At 42.9% G+C, this 20889-nt stretch overlaps 1 long non-coding RNA gene across 1 annotated transcript; it reads right to left on the minus strand.

Annotated features, from left to right (window-relative positions):
* Positions 1-2507: 2507 nt before the first annotated feature.
* LOC120749337 (uncharacterized) lies at positions 2508-18535 on the minus strand. The gene is made up of 3 exons (XR_005699626.2): positions 17061-18535; positions 10317-10509; positions 2508-3449 (listed from the first exon to the last, which is right to left on the minus strand). It is a non-coding gene; the product is annotated as an uncharacterized LOC120749337 (long non-coding RNA).
* Between the last annotated feature and the right edge of the window lie 2354 nt (positions 18536-20889).

A 20889-nucleotide genomic window follows, 5' to 3' on the forward strand; every position in this document is an offset into this window, starting at 1 on the left:
CAGGAAAGGGGCCGGCACCTTGGAAAGCCCCTTTTGTTCGCCGGACGCGCCCTGATTGGCTGGCGCCCCGCCTGCGCGGCTCGCCATTGGCTCGCCCGTCCCCACGGCCACCTCCGATTGGCTGGCACCGCCCTTCCTCACCGCTGACGGGCTCCTGCGCCCAAGTCCCGCTCTCGCACGCGCGTCCCGAGTCGCCATTGGCCGCATCTCCCGTCCCGCCCCGCCGCTTCCTCCCGCCTTCCCGCGCTGCCCCGAGCGCTGATTGGTGCCCGGCGCAGCCCCCCTCCCTCCGGGCCCGCCCCTCCCGCCGCTGGCTCGCCCCCCACAGCCCCCCCGCACCCGCGGCGGGAGCGGCCTCTCCTCCGGGCGCCGGGTGTTCTTTGCTGCGAGGGAGGCGAGTCGGCGAGGAGCCGTGGCCGTGAATAAAACCACAAGAACTTCCACCTCAGCATGAGGAGAAACTTTTTGTTACTTTGAGGGTGCTAGGCTGCCCTGGGAGGTTTGTGGAATCTCCCTCGCTGGAGACATTCCCAACCCCCCACCTGGAGGCGTTCCTGTGTCACCTGCTCTAAATGAGCCTGCTTTGGTGCGGGGGTTGGAATGGGTGGGCTCCGGAGGTCCCTTCCAACCCTGACAGTCCCGTGATGCTGTGACTCGTTCGCGCCGGCGAGCGCCCCTGACCTTGTTTCCTCTCATGCCATCCTTTTCAGCGGTCGCCCCTCGCTCCCGTGTTTCCAGGTCTACGAGGAGCCAGGAGCCGCAGGAGAGAGCTTGTAGGGGGGGCGAGAGAAAAGTAACAAAACCTGCCTTTCTTTGGCCATGAGATTTGCCCAAAGGTATCTCTTGGAAGTGGGATTGCTTGCCAAGCATTTTCAGGTGAAGCCGTTCCTTCCCCCCATGCTTCATTATTCCTTGGTAACTGGAGAACTGTCAGCATTTGTAACCAGGCAAGGGGTGAATGCTTCGTTAAAGTACACTGCATAAAACACGTCATGTGGGGTTATGTTTAAAGTGCAAATTATAGATGCGTGTACGTACACACATATATATATTCTGCAAATATAGTAAATAGATAGTAAAAGCATAAACCTGGCACATTTCTGACAAGAACTGCTGCTTGTTTTATCTGGCTAAAAATTTTACTTTCCCTGTTCGTGTTTGTATTCCCTTTATGAAAAACAGAGAAGGAGGGAACAGGAAATGGCAACAGCATCTTCTATTTGCCTGTTGAATTGCACATTCATGTTTGTTCCTGTAAGCCTCAAAACGCTGTACTTTGAACACACCACTTCGCCTTTGCAGCGTGTCACCACAAGATAAGAAAATAAAACTGAAGTTTCCATCCCTGGCTGACCAAAGCTGGGATCTGAAGACCTTTTCTCAGAGTAAATATTAGCCAGCTATTTGAAGACACACTGTCTACGAAGAATATTAATTATGTGCCGGGAATCAAGCCATAATGTATACCCAGTTTATTTGGCAAAAACAGAACACACTGTTCCGCTGCTAGGGGAAAAAATGTGGGGGTGGGGAAATCTAGCTCCTCCTCCAAAGTCCGTGTTTGTAAGTTAGAACACTCGTTCCTATTAATTACAGGAGCAAAACCAATAATAGAAACAAAACAGCCTTGATGAAGATACCATGTGGTCCAAGGCCACTCTCAAAACCAGATTTGCTGTTCACTAATCATGAAAGGACCGAGTCTAATGTGAGGTGAGGCAGTTTGCTGCCTCCAGAACAAAGAGTCTTCCTGGGGCTGAGTGCACCCAACGTGCCGGAGCAGATGTCATGTTTTAGTGTAATATTAGTTTGCCTTTTATAATTATAAAGTCTGCCTTTGCCAGTCTTCATGTGAAGCCAGTGGTACCTCACCAGGTTGGTAGTGAGGAGTTGATCCTGAGGCCCCCGTGTGCAGATGAGTCGTGGCAACGCTCCGTGCTCTAAGCGATTTCTGAAACAGCTCGTTCAGAGTGGCACAAGAATACCCACTGAGTCTATTCTCAGGCTCTTTAATGAAAAGTTGATCATTATTACGGAATGGTTTATAATTTATGTTATTTATCTTTATTAATACAGGAATTGGGTGGTACCAGCAATGTGCTGCAGAGCATGGGTTTCTCTATTCCTACAAAAGCACGCCTCAAACACGTGTTCTTGAACCTCCTATCCAAAGCATAGCTTTGCTGAAAGCATCACCTAGAAATGCCTCTGGTGCAGCTGTATTCCACTGCTTCTAATCACAGTTGACATAGCTGTCAGATAAAGTTTGGATATTCGGGTCATTTGAGGGTTTTTTATAGATGCAGCTATAGATTTTGCTGGCATAAAACCCGTTAAAAAGCCTCTAAACTAGACCCACATACAGCACACATGACTTGAGAATCACCAGCAATCAATGATTAAGGAAGTTTTGCTGGATAGCTGTGAAATTATAGTACTACATAAAACATATCGAGGTAAAACACTTTTCAAGAATTTATTACATTCCAAAACATATAGTTGAGAATAGTCATGCTTGTGTTGATGTGTTTATGTTTTGAGATTAATTTTCTTAGGAAGTTTTATAGAATTCCTTTAAACTGTTTTATATCTAAACAAGGATTGGGTGGCCGTGGCGGGGAGGGATCTCTAGGCATCTGGAAATGTTCTTGCTGCTTTTCATTCTGGAAAAGTGAGGGAAAAAAATCCTATTTGAAAATGCATCCTTTTTGACATGTCTGGAAGAGGAAAAACACAAACACTGAAGAAACAAACGCAGTGTTGATTTTTAAATATTGGTTTAATGAGATGCAAATTACCCCTCCGTGTATGAGCTGAAGTCCTTTGTTCTCCAGCCAAGATTCTCTTAAGGAAGCAGGCTGTGTTTCTCGGTGGGCCTCCCAGAGGGTGAGGGTGCAAAGCTTTATACTCTCCTCAAGCTTCCAAAGCAGCTCCGCTGTCATCAGCCTCGCACTCTCCGGCAGCTGATGTGTGGAACAGCCTTGACTGGAAGATTTGCCGATGTAGCTGCAGTAGAAGACCTGGTAAACCCTCCTAGAGACAGGATCCAATTTAAATTGCTTTAATAACTATCTCTTGTTTATACCAGGACTGCAAAGGATGTTTTGCTGTTGAAATCACAACTGTGGGGTTTTGCCGGCAAAGCCATATTGATTGATGAGTGTTGTTACATCCTGCTATTGCTAAACCAGCAAATCTTTTAACTATAAACCAAGTCCCGGTCGTCTGCCAGTCTGATTACTCCTTGTCCAGGTTACATAGGTGTCAGGCAGCTTCCCTCACTTTTATTTTCCCTTAGAGCTGTACGTTGGTGACCTCTGTCCAAATAACCACAAGCTTTTTATAATTGGATTATCTCCTGTTTAGGGCTAAGCCATCTGGGTTGTTCTGAATCCGGAGCCTAGTTTTGTTCATGAGGTCAAAATGCAGGAAATGCTGGAATTGCAGATCTGTGGAAGCATAAAAAATTGCAGTTTACTTTTCCAGGGAGTACACCTCAGTTGGAGATGCATGATGAAGGAACCATCTACTAACATTGCTTTCAAAATTCTGGGTATTGTAACTTTTCTAATATGTTTTGGGTTTCATAGCCTCAGAAACTCTTAAGACATGATAAAAATATTTAGTAAAAGATCATTTGTGTTGATAATTAGGAAAAACTCAAATACAGACATACTGAAAAATATGTTTAGTATGACTAGACAAATGTACCAACCTGTATTGCCTTTCAAAACTTTGCAAGATAGTCCTGGCAGCTTGTAATCTCTGTAACATTTTCAGTGTGACAGGTTTATCTTTACAGGAAGGCAGACAGAACTCAAACAGCAATGAGCCAAGATCAAAGACTCAGGATAGATAGGAAAGAAACTCTTGAGTCTACGTATTCCTGTCTTCGTCAATCTATACTAAATATCATGGCAAATAAAAGATCTCTGAAATGTTTTGCACAGTGTTATCAAACTCAGTATTTCGTGTGTGGACATAGCACCCAAAAATGTGACAGTAAGTCTTGTGAAGCGCATCTTTATTTACACTGACTTTAACTAAGTGGGCTACCACTAAAAGCCTGACCCCAGCACCTTTTTTTCCTTGTGTTCCTGGTGCTAAAGACTTGCTGCTTTCCCAGGAAAGTTTATGTAATTTTTGGAAACCCCATGTTGTCACAGCTTGATTGTTACTGGTACCTGAGTTGACATGCCACCAGCTCACCTTCTGAAATGACGTCTTGGTGGGTCTTGGGAGACTGGAGGCCTCAAAGCCCAGATACATTTTACTCTGGCACATCTGTGTCATCTTCAGCTACCCAGACAGATATTTATTACCATTCTGTGTTAGCTGGGTGACATTTTGCTGGGCAAGGTTCTGGGTTGCTACAGAAACTGTCTCTGCAGATCCATTCAATCAAGCAAGGCTCTAGTGACAAGTCTCATGCTTTCAGCAAGAACATAAATAATTCACATTTCTGCTGGCCAGCTCTCCATGCCTTCCCTACAAACAGGCAGGCAGCTCCAAGGAAAGCAGCTGTGATTAGCTGGAACTAGTATCTAGAGAGTTCAAGGCACATTTACTGAAGTAGACTATATTTTGGAAACATTTTGCTTCAGAGACTACTTTGGGTTTTTTTAGGTTGGTTTTTTTTTTTTTGAGAAAGGCAACCCCAGCAAGCTTCTGTCAACTGGTTTTCAGAAAGATAACGGGAAAGACTCCTGGTTTAACTAAACTTGCTCCTATCACTTGGCATCACACTCCCCCAGCTATCCCTCGCGCAGCACAGCCACCAAGGAGGCAGCTGGCTTTCTCACTGATAGAGCACACAGTCACGTAACAGCATGGAATTAACCTGGAAAGGATTCCCTGGTGTTTCAGATCTGCCTGCCTCTCTCTGCCCATGAGCAGCCGTGGCACAGATAGCACTGGGCACCCGTAGCGGTGAGGGACTTGCAGTGTTGAGGCTCTGTTCAGGCAGGGCACTGCAAGCGCTCATTAAAACTTAGCATTAAGCTGGAGAACTGAAATTCTGCTTCTACACAGGAATTCAAGAGGATTTCCTCTGTACAAGTTATAAACCCTTGTCACTCCGACTTCTGTCTGTGCTAACTTTCTGTCCAGAATTTGATCCATACCCTTCTCAACCACACTTCTGCTTTCCAGTTCTGAGAGTTCAACTCTTCCTTCTTCTACAACATCCCCTTTTACAACTATTTTCCACTAATGTGGGATGAATGTCAGCAAATACAGGATAGATGTCAAGGAGTATGGGATAAATGTCAATGAGTATTGGATAGATGGAGTGTATAGCAGTGTTTGGGTGAGCCAAGGTCTCGTCCGTCTTTTGCAGGAAGAATTCGCCCAAGAATTTTGTGAGTAAATTCCATGTAGTTAAACAGTATTTGGGTTGTTTTAGTGTTTAATGTGGCTGCAGGTAGCCCCAGCCTCCGCTCAAGTCATAGGCTATCTTTTTTTTTTTTTTTTTTTTTTTTTTTTTTTTTTTTTTTGTGTTATAGTGTGGTCTGATAAAAAGTCCTGGTGTGTGTGCTGGTTTCAGCAGGAGTTGAGTTGATTTTTCTCACAGTGGCTGGTGTGGGGCTGTGTTTTGGATGTGTGCTGGAAACACTGCTAATAACACAGGGTTGGTTTCACTATCCCTTGGTGGTGGTCACACAGAGCCAAGGCTTTTTCTGCTCCTCACCCCATCCCACCTGTGATGGGGCTGGGGGTGCACGAGGACATAGTCAGGATAGCTGACCCCAACTGACCCACGGGATATTCCAGGCCATAAGGTGTCATGCTCAGCATATGGAGCTGGGAGGAAAAGGAAGGAAGTGGGGATGTTGGAGTGATGACGCTTGTTTTCCCAAGTCACCATTACTTGTGATGGAGCCCTGCTGTCTTGGGGATGGCTGAACACCTGCCTGCCCATGGGAAGTGGGGAATGAATTCCTAGTTTTGCTTTGCTTATGTGCATGCCTTTTACTTCACCCATTTAACTGTATCCCAATCCACAGAATTTCTCACTTTTACCCTTGCGATTCTCTCCCACATCCCACTGGGCAGGAGCTGTCTAGGGTCAAACCACAACAACTTCACATGTCTTTAGTGGTCACCTGCATCTGCAGGAGCCCTGTAGGTGCCAGATCATTGTGCTGGGAGCTGCCATGGGAATTACAGCCCCTCCTGCCTCCCCTGTTTTTGTCATCACAGCTGTTTCTTGGTGTGGGATATTCTGGTGGGGTTTTGAGGCTTCTGTGCATTGCACCAGCTTAATAAATATTTGAAGTTGGTATGGGAGAATGCATCTGATTTTCCTGAGTCCCTTTTTAGAAATATTCCTAGTCTGCCAACTCGGTGGAATAAGGAGACTGGAAAGTTATAGATTTCTGGTTGTGGTTTCAACTCCAAACAGTGAGATCCACATGAGAGGAAAGACCTAATCCAGTCATATTCATGTGACTGATATTCCTGCCAGAGACAACACTTGCAAAGTATGGCAGGTGATGGAAGGTGTGCTGTGATTTCTTTTTACTTCACAGATCCTGTTAGAGAAACCAGCTGCTCACCAGCTCCTGCTCAGCATGTGTGTCTGTTCATGCCTTAGTGTCAGACTCTGCGCTGATCCCCATTGAGTTGCAGTCCTGAAAACGTTGATCTGGTTGTCAAGTTTGTTTTGAAATTGAATCCCATCCATCATTGTAACTGTGGCCTTCCCAGTTCTGCACTATTGGTAAACTTCAGACATGTATTTTTTATTCCATCATCTGCACTGTTAGTGAAACATTGAAAGCACTTGGATAGACCCCTGTAGCCACCTTTCTGTGCTGCAACTATATGAAACCAGATTTGTACTGGGCCTGTTCGGATGTCGGTTAGTTTGTTTATGAACACGCACAATGACAAAAATCTCACTGAAGTCCACATATCTGATGATATCTACAACTTTTTGCTTATTTACGAGTCTCGTTAGTCTATTATAGAAAGAAATTTGATTGCAGTTTCTACTAGACATAATTTATACCTGATGAATCCATGGTAGTTGCTACTCCTCTCCTTGTTATTTTCCAAATGCTTACAAGTAACTCTTTATCTGCTCCAAATTGAAAGAACTGAAGGTGGCTAGTCTTTAATTTGCTAGTTCCAAAAACCAAAGCCATCGGATCCTACTTCTTATTGATGGCATTGAAGTTACACATCTTACAGTAACCCACTAGAAATGCTGGAATTGATTTATATAATGAATTTACAGCCTGTACCACTGCGTGCTCACAGTGAGCGAGGACTTGACTAACAGAGGAGCATCTGATCTTTGCACTAACCTCGTGAAAATCAATTGGGAATAAAAAAGACAATGTAAACAAGCTCTGAAAGAGGAAGAGCTATTCCCTTATGTCTTTATGGAAGCAGACCTGACTGAGATGGATGCCTGCAGGTGCACATCACTGTGCTCTGACAGTGAATCACTGATAAATACTTTCTGAGAACAGTTACACAACCAGTTTTGCACCCCTTTAGAGATTGTAGCTGCTTTGCTTATGGGGCTGTTATGTGAGGCAAAAGCCCTGCTCAAGAGGACATTTTCCGTGCTTTTTTCCTTTCCAAGAATTTGTTTACCCATGCAAGGTTTGCTATTGGCTTGATAAGACTTTTTCAGATAAATCAATGCTGCCAATTGCTATTGTCTTTATTACCTATTGTGAAAAAGAAAGGAAGATATTGAAATGTTGGCAAAGATTTGCAAGACATTCTAAAAAATGTATAATTTTTGTTTGGTTGGTGTTTTCTAATTAAAAGCAAAGCTCCCATTTCTCTTTTAACAAAAGAACCGCGTCCATCACAAAATGCTCACTTTGGCAGTGAGGTGCAAAGTAGTTTTCCTAAAATCAATAGATAAGGTAGGTGGTGTCTTTCTTTTTAGCTCTCCGTTAAGATTAGAAGGAAGCACCTTCTAATTGAATTGAATTTTATACTGCTCCCCGGGGCGTTTTTCTGGGAAGAACTATTGTGATTCTAGACTAAAAATCTCCCATTTGCCTGAAGGCGACCAGTTTTGGGATTCAGCTTACACTGTTAGCCCAAGGATAACTTTTTATAGTGGAGAAAAATCTTTTTGTGTCTATTGTATTGCAGAAGGTTTCCAGCGTTTCTCTTGAGAAAAGCAAATCTCCTCTTGGGATGGTGCTTTAACTCTTACTTAACACAGCTGTGATTCCAGCAACACTAACACCTACGGAACCTTGGACAGGAGACAGAACAGGCAGCCTCCCCCTCTTTTCCCACTCCCATGCTGGATGGCTTGCAGTGTTATGCATCTCCCTGCTAACACATCTCTCTCTAATTTTCAGCCTGGACAAGAAAACCCGTGCATGGATCAGAAAACAGATTATTCTTGCAGTGCCCCCAAACTCTGAATGAACCAAACTTTGAACCCCCAAACTTTAATGAACCAAGTGTTCATTAAAATACAATTGTTGCTAGCTCAACTGCAGAAACACTTCCTAGAATCTCTTCCCACCCTGGACAGACCCTGAAAAATATCAAACCACCGTGGGCTGGATTCCGCTACTGGGATAGCCACATGGGGGCGGGGGGGGGGGGCAGCAGTATTATCAGCACATTATCTCCTGTTATCCAGAAAAGGCTCTCCCCGATTCTTCAAACAGGATTTTCCTGTTACTGTGTGTGGGCTGGGAGGTTTAACTACACTCTGACTCTTCCTTTGCTATGCGTGCAATTATCTCCCAGGAATCGTTACGGAACCCTTTATGCAAGGAGGCATAAACCTGCTCGGGAGAGTAGTCTCAGTGCTTGACAAGCCCAAACCTTCTGGGGGACAGCTGTCATCATCACAATACAGCCAAGAGAGCAACCGCCCCCCTCAGCCCTTTACAGTAAGGAACAGTTTCTGACTTAAGCCTATTTTGTATCTTGTAAGAAGATTAAAGAATTAAAGAGAAACCTGCTCAGTCCATTTAATAGTAAGCATATGACGGATAGCTTCATCTTGTACAGGGTCAGAATACACAGAAGGACATAATGACTATACACATTTTACGCTGCTCTTGAGGACTTCTAAGCTGGACTACCCTGCCTGCATCCCTCTCCAGAGGATCCCCAGAGCTTTGTAGTTGCATACAGATGCCACCAGCCACAGTTCCTGGAAAAAACCATCCTGTGTGAGCAGCGTAAACACTTCAGTATACTGAAAAGGAAAGCTGCCTTGGCTGTGCTGCAAAGGTTTTGAGGAGGTGGAAAGTGGCTGGCAGTGGGTGGGATGGGGCTAAGTCACAGCATCTCTGCAGACCCTGCCCAAGGGATCCCACACAAGGCCCACGTGAATCAGCACTTCTTTCAGCAAAGGTGTGAGTAGACCATGCTCATCTATCGCATCGGTGCAATGGTGGCACATTGCTGTGGGGGACATGGAGAGGACAGAAATTATGGCCTTGAAGGAGGGGCCCTGCAGCAGATCTGTGCCTGCCAGCCCATTCTCCAAGTCTGAAAGACAAAGTGATATGAGCACGATGACTTCTTGCCATACTGGCCATGCCCAAAGCCCTTGGCTGGCCCTCAGTGAATGCCGAACTCTGTGCAGCCATTTTGAGGACTCCACAGACTCTACAGTAAAGCAATTCACCGGCTGACCTAAATGCAACGATTACAGAAGTACTCACAATGTACTTCTTCACAACCCTCATAAAAGTCCTGGGCTAATTCCCAACTGCTTTTGCAATCTGTTTGCCTGAGTTACTACCAGGAAAAAAGCTCCAGGTACAGTTTATTTGCATGGTGTAGCAACATACACCTGCCTAATATCCCAGTTTATTTACGGTGCCGTGTTTGTTCAAAATGTTCACACAGTAAATATTGTCAATCATAAACAATCCATAATGAACTAACAAACTGTTGTCTTTGCACTGGGAGCAGCTGGTACCTTGGGATATACCATGAGAAGCAGCATTTGGAGAAGTGCCAAGTGAGGTAGAATTGGGACAGGTTTCTGGCCTCATCAAAGCCAGTTATTGCTTTGAGCCAGGTTTATATGTGACAGCACCATGTTTGGGTAGCTTAGAATATTTTTAAACATACGTAGACAAAGATAAAGGGCCTAACAAAGGTTATGTGTTTCTGTGTCGAATTAACCTCTTCAGTGCTATGAGACACAGTCTAGCCCCATAATAAAACCAACCCACAATAATTCATATATGTATTTACCCCACATTTTATACGATTTAGGCTGCAATTTCAGTTAAGTCAATAAATTTGCAGGTCTGAATTATCCAGTCACCAAGTAAATAGAGCAAATAAGCAGAATATATACATACTGATGAGCTGGTGATTTACAGCAGAACTCATTAGCAAGCAGATACATTAGTAGGTTGCTCAAATAAAATCTTCTTAGATTTTCTCTGTCTCCATTTTCTTCCTGACAGCAGAAATTTTGGCTTCTCCTTTTGAGTTTTCCCCCTTTCTGTCTCCACCAGGCACAAATTTGTTTCGCTCACACTGTGTGAAACCCTGCAAAGTGTACGCAGCAGGTCATAAATAGGTAGAGGAGCTGCAAATACACTTTGTTCAAGCTCTGCATCTGTTATAAAGGGCCCCATGGTGCAAAGGCAGAAGCATTTAAAAGGGCAAAACAGACTCATTGACACAGACCAACAGGATTGCTCTGCTGAGGTGCTTTATGGGTCCTTCTCTTTTGCCTTGCCCTTTTATTGCTCTTTACCTCTGTACTCACCTTCTGTACTTGAGAATGATCAGAAGAACAACTTGATTCTTCCAGGTGAAAGTTTAGCAACGGGTTTACATTCAAATCTTTATGTTCGGCAATCTGCTCCTGTCATGTAAGCATGCAAATCTACTAAGTACAAATCCTCTAAGCACAGGGCAGAGGAACAGCATCTCTGGCAATTAACTAAGGGACTCACATTATAATCCTGCAACATACCTTAAAGCAGGCACCTCCTCATTTTGGAGGTACTAAACATATATGATTATATTAGCACTCTGGTGGAGTCAGCAGAACTTCGAGGCGGACCTACCTCCAGTTTTCCCTTGAAACAGACATACCAAAACACAAAGCTCTTAACTTCAGAAATGAGATTTTATGAAACATAAAGGAATACTTTTTTAAAAACCCCAACAACAACAGAGAACTCTTAAAGACAGGCAGAACAGAAACAGAAAAATTTTAAATTAACTCCTTGTTAATTTCACTTCTTTCTTCCAAACACTTCTCTCTGTCCATCCTATCCTTAAGGTAGTTCACTCAACCGATCATGCTTAACTGCACCAAAGAAAAGCATCTCGTCTCCTTTCCAGGGTTCCAACCGCAGCTGCAGCATCCAAGACAGAGGCAGCATCTTCCCTGGTGCCCAAACAACAGAGTGTATATTTTGTTAGACACCGTGTTCCAGGGAACACAGTCGATAGTGAACACGAAGAGAGCAGGTAGTCCCCTGCAAGCTGCAGGAGGCCCAAGGCTGTGGCTGCTTTGCCCCGGCAGTCAGTTTCAATGCTCTGTGATTGCCTGCTTTGTCCTGTTCCATGGCAGCTGTGTGTCCCGGGAGGTGTTCCTTAGAGGTGAAGGCTTTTGGCAATTTTGTGTGTTGTGTTGATTTATGTGGGTAAGTGAAGGCATGCTAGAGCATCCAGAGTGTATAAGCATGTTTATACTCTATATGAACAACTGCATTGTCAGTATTGCAAGATAGGTATCTCTTGTGGTCACTTTATTAGGGATGTAGAGCCTGTTAATGGAAGGGATGGATGTGTAGGTAGTGACTATGGAGATGGGTGCAAGAGGCTGGTGATTTCACCCCAGAGCTGTGCCCTCACTGACTGTGACCCAGCTTGAGAGCTGATGAAGTAAACACATCTCACATCCCATGTATGCGTGAACCTCACAAAGCACATTTACCCAATTTACTTAAAATTTCAACAGACGGATGAAAACAAAGCAATGATCCATATTTTAGATAATTTAGGCTGTGTTTTCAGTTAAGTCAATAAATTAGCAGATCCAGTTTATCCAGTCACCAAGATACCACAGCAGATAACCAGGTCACATAATGAAAAAAGTAATTTTTTTTAAAACTTATCTTGGAATATAATTAAGGTCTAGTTTTCTTTTGACCAGAAAAACCCAGCTACTATTTAGCTAATATTTTAACACAGTTAACGTGTCACTGGAGGACCCTGTCATTACTGGGCATAGGTGTCTGTGGAATATTAAGGGTATATTTTGGTCTTTGGCCAGTTAAATGATCCAAGCAGACAAGAACTGTACCCAAGCTCAGTTCAACAAGTGCAGTTATACAAATGCTTGTGACACATCTTTAAATCTTCCTGCTTTTACACGTTAGCAGTTTCACATTGTTTTTCCCATCTCTATGCAGTTACAGAGTATTTTGAAGATTTAACATGCAGACAGATGATGGTTGAATCATCTCCAACAGCAGTTTCCACACAGCACTGGCTTTTTCACTGAGAAGAACATAGCAGTGGCAGTGTTTTCCATTTTTAGCAACTGTCAGAGACAGGGTTCAGCCTCCTCCTCTCTGGCCATGGCTTAATGATACAATAAATCCAACGTTATGCCAACCCTTTGACTTCGGACCAGATATACCATAACCTGCTACCCAAGGTGCAGATCCAGCTTTCACTCATGCTGTTGGTTAAAATTTCTCTAAAATTTTGCTGATTTCTCACTGACACACTTAATGTGATTACAACTACTGCTCTCTCTGTGCCATTGTCACTTCAGGTCAGATTAAATACCAGCTACCTACTGTTAAAAAACTCCTATTAACTCTATACCAGAGATATTTAATTCAATGGCAAGGTGGTCATGTGCCCACACTGAACTGGAACCAAACCCATCTCCCATGCTTGGAGATCCATCACTGCATACATCCAGTAATAAAAATGATGGAAAGCGCCGCACACGTGCACTGCACACACTAAAGTTAAGACATGCTTTCACTGAGAAAAAGTTAAAACATGAATGGTTCAAGCAGCTGTTTAATTTCTTAGGATCTCACTCCTTAAAGTTACTCTGGGATTTTACCAAATTAGGTGATCCTACTTAAGGGTACAAGGCAGAATGTAAGGGTCGTGGTTGAGAAAACAGCCCTGGCTCCTGGCTCAAATTGCAAATGCAGGACCTCCATCAGTATCAATTTTGTTTTACAAAAATAATTAAAATTTCTTCAGCACAGTATGTCCTTACATTCCTGCTTTTCTTGTCAATCACTCTCATGCTCTCATCATTTTTAAAGCACTCCAGATCCTTACTGTGGAGGAAGAGAAGAAGTAATAAGAGCTCACAGTTCAACTTGTTAACTTTTGGCCTAAAAATACAAGGCTTTTGGCATTTTGTAAGAGGACATTCCACTCATAGCTAAACAGTTTTCTTGTGCCAGTTGTCAAGGGGATTTTAAAAAGCTTCGCATGTTCTTCTTTATGTGTGAGTGAATACTGAGGCTTGGGAAGACATGGTGTGCTGTTGGTTTTGGTTGTAGTGTTTCAGGGAAGGGTGAGGAAAAGAATGGAGAGAGAAGTGGCATCATCTGTGTTTTAAGTTAGTTCTCAAACTCCTGGCTATCATTCAGAAATCTAACTAAACACTCTTGTATTTAGTTACATTTCTGAATGATAAAAACTGCTCTGGGCACTGCCTCACATTCTCCGCTGCTGAAGTTTGATCTTTCAGTATTAAAAAATGGCAGTTTTCAACTACCCATGTTTTGCACTGTTGATTTCTCTCAGGAGATTGACATGTCTGCTCCACGTCACCCATGAGCAGGCAGCAGGGTGGTATTTTTCTGTACTGTTGTACTAATATGTACTTCTTTCCTTTGTCGTAGAAGCTGCAGCATGTCAGTAGAAAAACAGATCCTGTAATAACTGCAAAGACTTCTAATCCTTACAGTCTCAGCTTGCTTTAATGCTTGCCTTAGCTCAACTAGAATGACTGGAGTTGCAATAGCATGTGCAAGTTTGCTCTTTAGTAAATCTCTCCCTTGGCTTCTCACAAGATGAAGCATCTCCGTGGCATTGCTGCAAGGCACAGACAAGATAGGTGCAGGAAAGAGCAGAGCTTGTTTTGCTGATAGGAAACTGCTTTTTTGGAAGAGAAGTAGACCCTCCTCTGAGCATGCTTTCTCTTCAAACATGTCACAACTTCCCTGTTTCTAAAGTCCATCCTGTCAATTCCTTCCTTGTTGATTTTGGCAGAAAGTTCAGACAAATCAATTAACTGGTGACAAATCTCTGCTCTAAGACAGTAAGATCCCACTGGGAAAACCAAGAATTGCCATTAAAATGTTCCACAAGAAAATGCCTCATGTTGCGTCTGTACTTAACTTGTCAAAGACTTTGCAAAATTCTGTGCCTTGATGAAGCACCTGTCAGTTGTCAGTATCTAAAGGCATTGCATTTCAAACCTGGAAAACTGTTGGCTCTTTTACCCCACTGATGTAATTAGGCTTGTTCCACCTTCTTTCCTCCTTCTTTGTAGGCTAACAGCTAATATGAGCTGCTTCTAGGAAGGCACGGACTGGCATGCACATTATGCTTGAGTTCACTCTGGATCCAGCGATGGGCAGGACCAATAAGTGACTTATTACACTGTTCCAGAGATGAACAGGAATGTCTCTCTGGCAGAAATGAATTAACAACAATAACATCGCTCTGCAATCTCCAGCACACCCAACAGTCTGCACAGCCACTAGAAATGCAGCTCTTCAGCCAAGATGTTATGTCAAAGTTAAACTAAACTTAACCACAGTAAGCTAAGGCCAACCAACCTGCTCTGCCTAAGCCTTTGCTATATGCTGTTGAGAAAGGATAAAATACCCAACAAAATACCTCACAAAAGATTCTGTGTTATGTTTTCAGGCACCTACTCTATTCCATCCCTTGAAGGGTCAGATGTCATATTGCTGAGATTTCACTGGCATTAGGGCCTCTCTCCAAAAGGCAGTGAAATATAATCTGGTGGAGCATTACAGTATGTACTTTCCATCTGAATCCAGAACTTTGTGGACCCCTGGACTCATTACTCTGTGGGAGGACAGTTAGGTACATACAATAAATACAAGTAATTAATCCCCCAAATCAAGATTTCATTAAGCCTAACTATACACAGGTAATTTTTCATAAAGTTATTATAATTCAAATCAGCAGTGATGTGGATCAAACCTTTTCCCTAGAAAAGAGCAGTAATTCATCCAAAACTGGGAAAACTGGAACCAGTTCAAATGAAAAGTTGTCCAGTATCATCAATCCAAATCCCAGGGGACAGATAGTAAACAATAAAGAGCTTGTACAGGGAAGGCTCAAGGGTTAGAGATGACTCAATATTGACTGCATCATTGCAAACAGGAAGAGGCTATTTCGTAAGTCATGGGTCATTTCCATAACTTGAAACCCATCTGCATGCAAACAGGTCATTAGAGCAAGGAATCACACACAGGATTTTCCATCTTATTAACCTCAAGCAGAGCACAAGTGCTGGGCACACTTAAATCCTGCAGAAAGCTCTGTATAGTCTCTGTATAGTCTGGTGTAAACTGGAAACTTCCAGAAGAACCACAGTATATGCTGCTGTCATGAATACACCCTTGTGTCTGCAATAACCTTCTCTCCTGACTCTTTTCCTCTAATCCCTTAATCATTGTTGTGGCATGTCTCTGTGTTTACATACATCAAACACACTTATTGCACCATGGACACGGTTTTGGAAGCAGGTTCAAAAGGCTTGATACCTGCCGATGAGGAGGAAGAGAATCCTCTTCATGTTTGGTAGTGCCTGTCTTTTGTGGAAGAGAAAGCCAGAGGTCATCTACTCTTTGTAGCCTTTGTGAAGATGCCTTTTCAATTTTTTGCTTCAGTTGGTCCCAAAGTTGCTCTACTTCTGCAGAGGAGTTTTACCTATGCTACTGAACACGAAGGCTGCATCTATGCTATACTTCTGCAATAGTTCAAAACTGCAGGTACTCAGGTGTTTGGGTTTTTTAATTAAAGAACTTTAGATAGGAATTCCACTTTGAAAATCATTTCTGAGTGGTAAATAAACTGAAATCAAGAACAGAAATGTTTGAATTTTAGTTCAAACCTTTTAAAACGACTTAATTCTGAACACATCTAATTCAGAATATAAATCACTATATATGAGAACATGAAACATTTTCCATCATTATTTACTACTACCTTTTATTTTGTAAAGCTTCTCAACACGTCCCCAGTCAACAACAGCCTGAACTACTTATTCATGCACACATGGTCTCATGTGAAATTCCACTGATTTCAGAAAATTTAATGACTGTCTACTAATTACATGAGTTTAAGTTTCCTTTATTTCCTTAGATGTGAAATCAGACCCTAAAAATCTACTAAGTGTGTGCAGACCTTCAAAGATGAAGCAGAGTATTACCTGTTAGCAGCAGCCACCTGCAGGCACTGTGACTGAGCTGTATCGCAGCTAGATGTGGAGGTCAGATACCTTAACTTTGAGCTAGTCTAACCTCTGCTTCCTCTGTGGTCAACGGAAAGGAACAAACATCTCAATAGACAAATTAAGTATCCCTGCAACACAGACACAAGAATTGAGCCCATTCCTACATAAACGACTCACGTAATTAACTATCTGGTCGTTAACTGTCGCACATAGTGGGACTCCACGTGAGAGTAATTATACGTGCACAAGAGGTGTTTGGGCTCAGGCTCCTGCCAGCTTGTGTTCTCTAAACTGAGATCTTGAATTAGGGTAAAAGGTGCTGAAATTAATCTTGGGATGTGTGCTCGCCACAGAGTGCAAGGAAAGCCCAGGCACACACAGGACATCTGTTAGGTATCTGAAGTTCAGGGAAATTATTTCCATTCACTACTAGTGTCTTACGTTTCAATCTCTAAGAAATGCTAGAGCACCGACAAGTATTTATTTCAAATTATGCAATTATTTATTTCAAATACCTTGGTCCTAGGCAGAAGTAGTTCCCAATCAACACCAACATTATTTCAAACCTGTCTTTCTAAATTTATCTATATTTCGTTATTCTTACCTGGAAGAGGTAGAAAAATCCAAAACAAATCAGCGAGGGAAAGCTGAAACAAAAATCTTTGCTAGGTACTTCTTTTTTGTAATTACTAACTAAAGATGGAGTATTCGGCACCAAAGGGAGCACCGAGGCCGTCACGCTCACTATTCAGGCCGTAGTGTTTAAACATTACAGCAATAGGTAAGCGGTCGCGGAGCCACCCTCTGCTGGCGGACACCCACCGCTACAGCGGGCCAGCAGCTAAGGCAGCTACAGCAGCATCTCCGCTTTCAGAGCCAGCGCAGATCAACGCCCCTGATCGCACTTCGCAGCACCACGTAGTGTTCGGCTACCCTAAAGATCGAGCAGCGTGACCCCAGGACGGCTGGGAGGCGGAGGGACCGAGAGACGCCCGCTCTCGTCACACGGTGCCTCGGGCTCTGCAAGGGGAAGCTCTGCCATTCCCTCCCTCCCTTACGGCTGCATCCAGCCCGGGTTTCACCTTACAGCCGCGTCGCTAGCAGTCTGCCAGGAGAGAAGACAGGAACAGGATTTATGATTGCTAACACAAACCGTGCTCTCTTTGCTGCTCTGCAGGCAAAACAGGTGGGCTAGGAAACCACAAACCCTGCCTGAACAAACCCTGCACTGACTTACACAACCACCTGCATGCATTCATTTTATTTAAAATAAAATACAAATCCAATGTTTCTGCTTTGAAAACCAAGGCTTCTTTTATGACTTTTACTGTTTTCTAAAGAAATAACACAAAGCCACCTTGCATTTTGGACTCAGACATGTGAACATACCTGCCTGACGTGAAAACCAGGCCATATGAAAATGGGTGAATAGTTAAAACGGTATCAAGAAGTTCTTTATCTACAGATGGATTCCAATATAATCTTTACTAAAGAGAGAACAATAGTTGACTGCAATTATGAATGTGCTAAAATTAGGGGAACCCTACAGAGGTACTGGGCTGGGTTTGCTTAGCCGGCTGACGGGTTTTTGCACTATTGTGTTTCAGCTGTGACAGGCTGGTTCCCAGCAATACCGTGGGTCTGCATCTTCCCTGGGCATCTGCAGAACACTACTTCTGTATTGGAACTATGTGAAGGAACTGGCTACAGAGATCTGTTTTTACTGAGGTGTCATAAGTTTAGGAAATAGAAGGTACAACTTCAAAATTTTAAAATGCAAATGTTAGATATATGAAACTTGGCATATGAAGAACACATTTTGTCTGCTTTTAAAGTGTTATTACATCTGTTTCCACACCTAGATTCAAGGAGAGCTCTTTCCTCCCAGTGTACTTTTTTCTTTATAGTGATGAGATACCATAGGTGGAATTCTGCAGTCACCAGAATCACCATCTCCCCACAGCTAACCAATTATTACTATATGGAATTATCCTAGAGTTTCTCACATGCTGAACTGAGTGCAATGTACTATGTATGGGTGACAAGGAAATGGTAGGGGGAAAAAAAAAACCCAAAAAACAAAAAAAACAAAAAACACCAAAAATGAAACAAAAAAAAAAAAAAAACCAACCCAACCCAACCCAACCCAACCAACAAACAAACAAAAACAAAAAACCACAAAAAACAAAAACAAACAAACAGAACAAACCAACCCAAACAAAAAACAAAACAAAACAAACCCCCAAAAAACTACAAAACAAGGGAGTTTGGAAAACCTGTGTGTTGGCAGACACATTAGCTAGAAACAAAATGGTGATGAAAACCAAATGCCATTTGTGGATGGTAGACATGAGCAAAATAATGCTTTGTTTTTCCTGCTATGTCACTGACTGCTGAGCAGTAAATTCAGGAAATACTGGGATATCCTTTCCCTTACATCCATGGAGGTGAACATTACCTGGAGGCTGCACACATAAGCACTGCCAGAGCACAGGGAAAGTTCAGGTTGCATGTTTCCTTTGGGAGAAATAAGCTGGTAAATCAACAACACCCAAGAAGCAGAGCCAGTCATATCGGAGAGAATGAGTGAGGCAGACATATTCCAAAAGCAGGATCTTGGCTGATGTGATTTGTACCTAAATTTAACTTCAGGTAACAGAGAACTAACTACAGCAAAAAGCTGGGATATCTGAGGTACTATAAAACCCATGCGAATGAGGCTGCGATGCCACTCAGAATGAATGACAGCAATGCCACCCCATCCCAGAGAGCCACATCACTCAAGTGTTGACAGAAACTTGTGAGACACCCATCACATCCTTGCTTTCATGGCCAAGCATGTCACATGCCTCAGTACTCACGACAAGGTTAATCCACTCTCTCAAGGATAAGAGTTTAAAAGACAGACGTGAGCAGACGTTTTAACAAAACAATTCCTGCCAACTGGATTTGTTGTGGGCCAGACGTTTGTGTTCAATGTGTTCTCAAGAGGGAATAGCTTCTCTATCCCATGAGTTTGTCAACAACATTAAGCTCCTCTCCTTATCCATCATTCTCCCAACTTACTAATTTGTATTTTAAAAAGTGTTAAATTATAAATAATATATAAAACAATGTATACAAATGTATTGACATACATTTTATATACATACATTTATGCCTAGATGTCCACATATGTACTTAAAAATAATTTACACTCTAAAAATACTTATGAATTATTGTATCAATATTTATAATGAACAACATTCATTTATTCTCATTGGACCTACTAAAAGAAACTCCATTTCATCATCCCCTTGTTTCTAGGAGGTAGCACTGCTACAGCAGTTTCTCCAGTCACAATGTACCCTGGAGATGAGCTTTCAGTGTGCAAGAATTTTCAGGAGGCCAAATGCACCTCACTGCCGTGAGTTACTAAAGTGTGACTGCCTGTCATCCCTGGTGACACACAGCACCCACGTGACCACTGACTCATCTGAGGATTGCACCTGCCCCTAGTTCATGCTCGTTTCTCCAGAAAGGTTAACAGCAGCAACAATCTAACGCATGGGGGATGCAATTATTCTCTTAGCTGATATCCACTGAGGCACAGCATGTACAGTGAAGCTACTGCAGGTCTCTCTGAAACAGCTGCCACCTCCTTGTCCTCATCAGAGGGCAACATTCACCATTATCAGAATGGATAAAGGAAATCATAATTACATAGTAAGAGTTCACAGCAGAGCAGCCTTCACTGAGAGGAGGAGCACTACAAAAATGACAATAGGGATAAATTTTTCACCTGTCATGTGTGAAACATTTTAGTACCTAATTCTCTCTTTTGCTGACCTACTCTGCCATTAAATGTAAAACTGTATTTGGCTATGTGTGCAGGGGTAATATACAACTCCTGATATGTAAGAGTTAGTTCCATCTACGGAAAACATATTGGTAGTCCCAGCAATAAAAAAACCCCCCAAACTTAGGAGAAAACTGTTCCACATCTTACTCCAGCTCTGTTTGCACAAGGATTTTTCTGGAGTATGTTGAACAATCTCTACAGCTGCTTATAGACAGCAGGGTCACTTGAGCTGCTGCTGCCTGGTCAGAAGGCTAAACACAGCAAAACCACAAAAACACTGTGTCATGAGACCTAACACAGAAAAACAGGGTTAACAAAACCACCCATGTGCACAAGGGATACTGCTGCTCTCCTCCCCTACAAAATTAACAGCATCATTAGATGCAGGATTCAACGAGTCAGAGACTTCAATAACAAGGTGACAACTTTGGACTTCTTGCATGCACCCAGCCACCTGTTTTTTGTGCCACGGTGAAAACGCTCTAGATCAGTTCACAAACCTAATTCAAGTTCTAGAAAGCCACCAAAATACAGACCTCCTCCTCCAAACATCTACGATGACCCACAGAAAAGCATACCCAGAGCAGGAAGT

This window comes from Hirundo rustica, chromosome 2, assembly GCF_015227805.2.
Source record: "Hirundo rustica isolate bHirRus1 chromosome 2, bHirRus1.pri.v3, whole genome shotgun sequence".
NCBI lineage: Eukaryota > Metazoa > Chordata > Aves > Passeriformes > Hirundinidae > Hirundo > Hirundo rustica.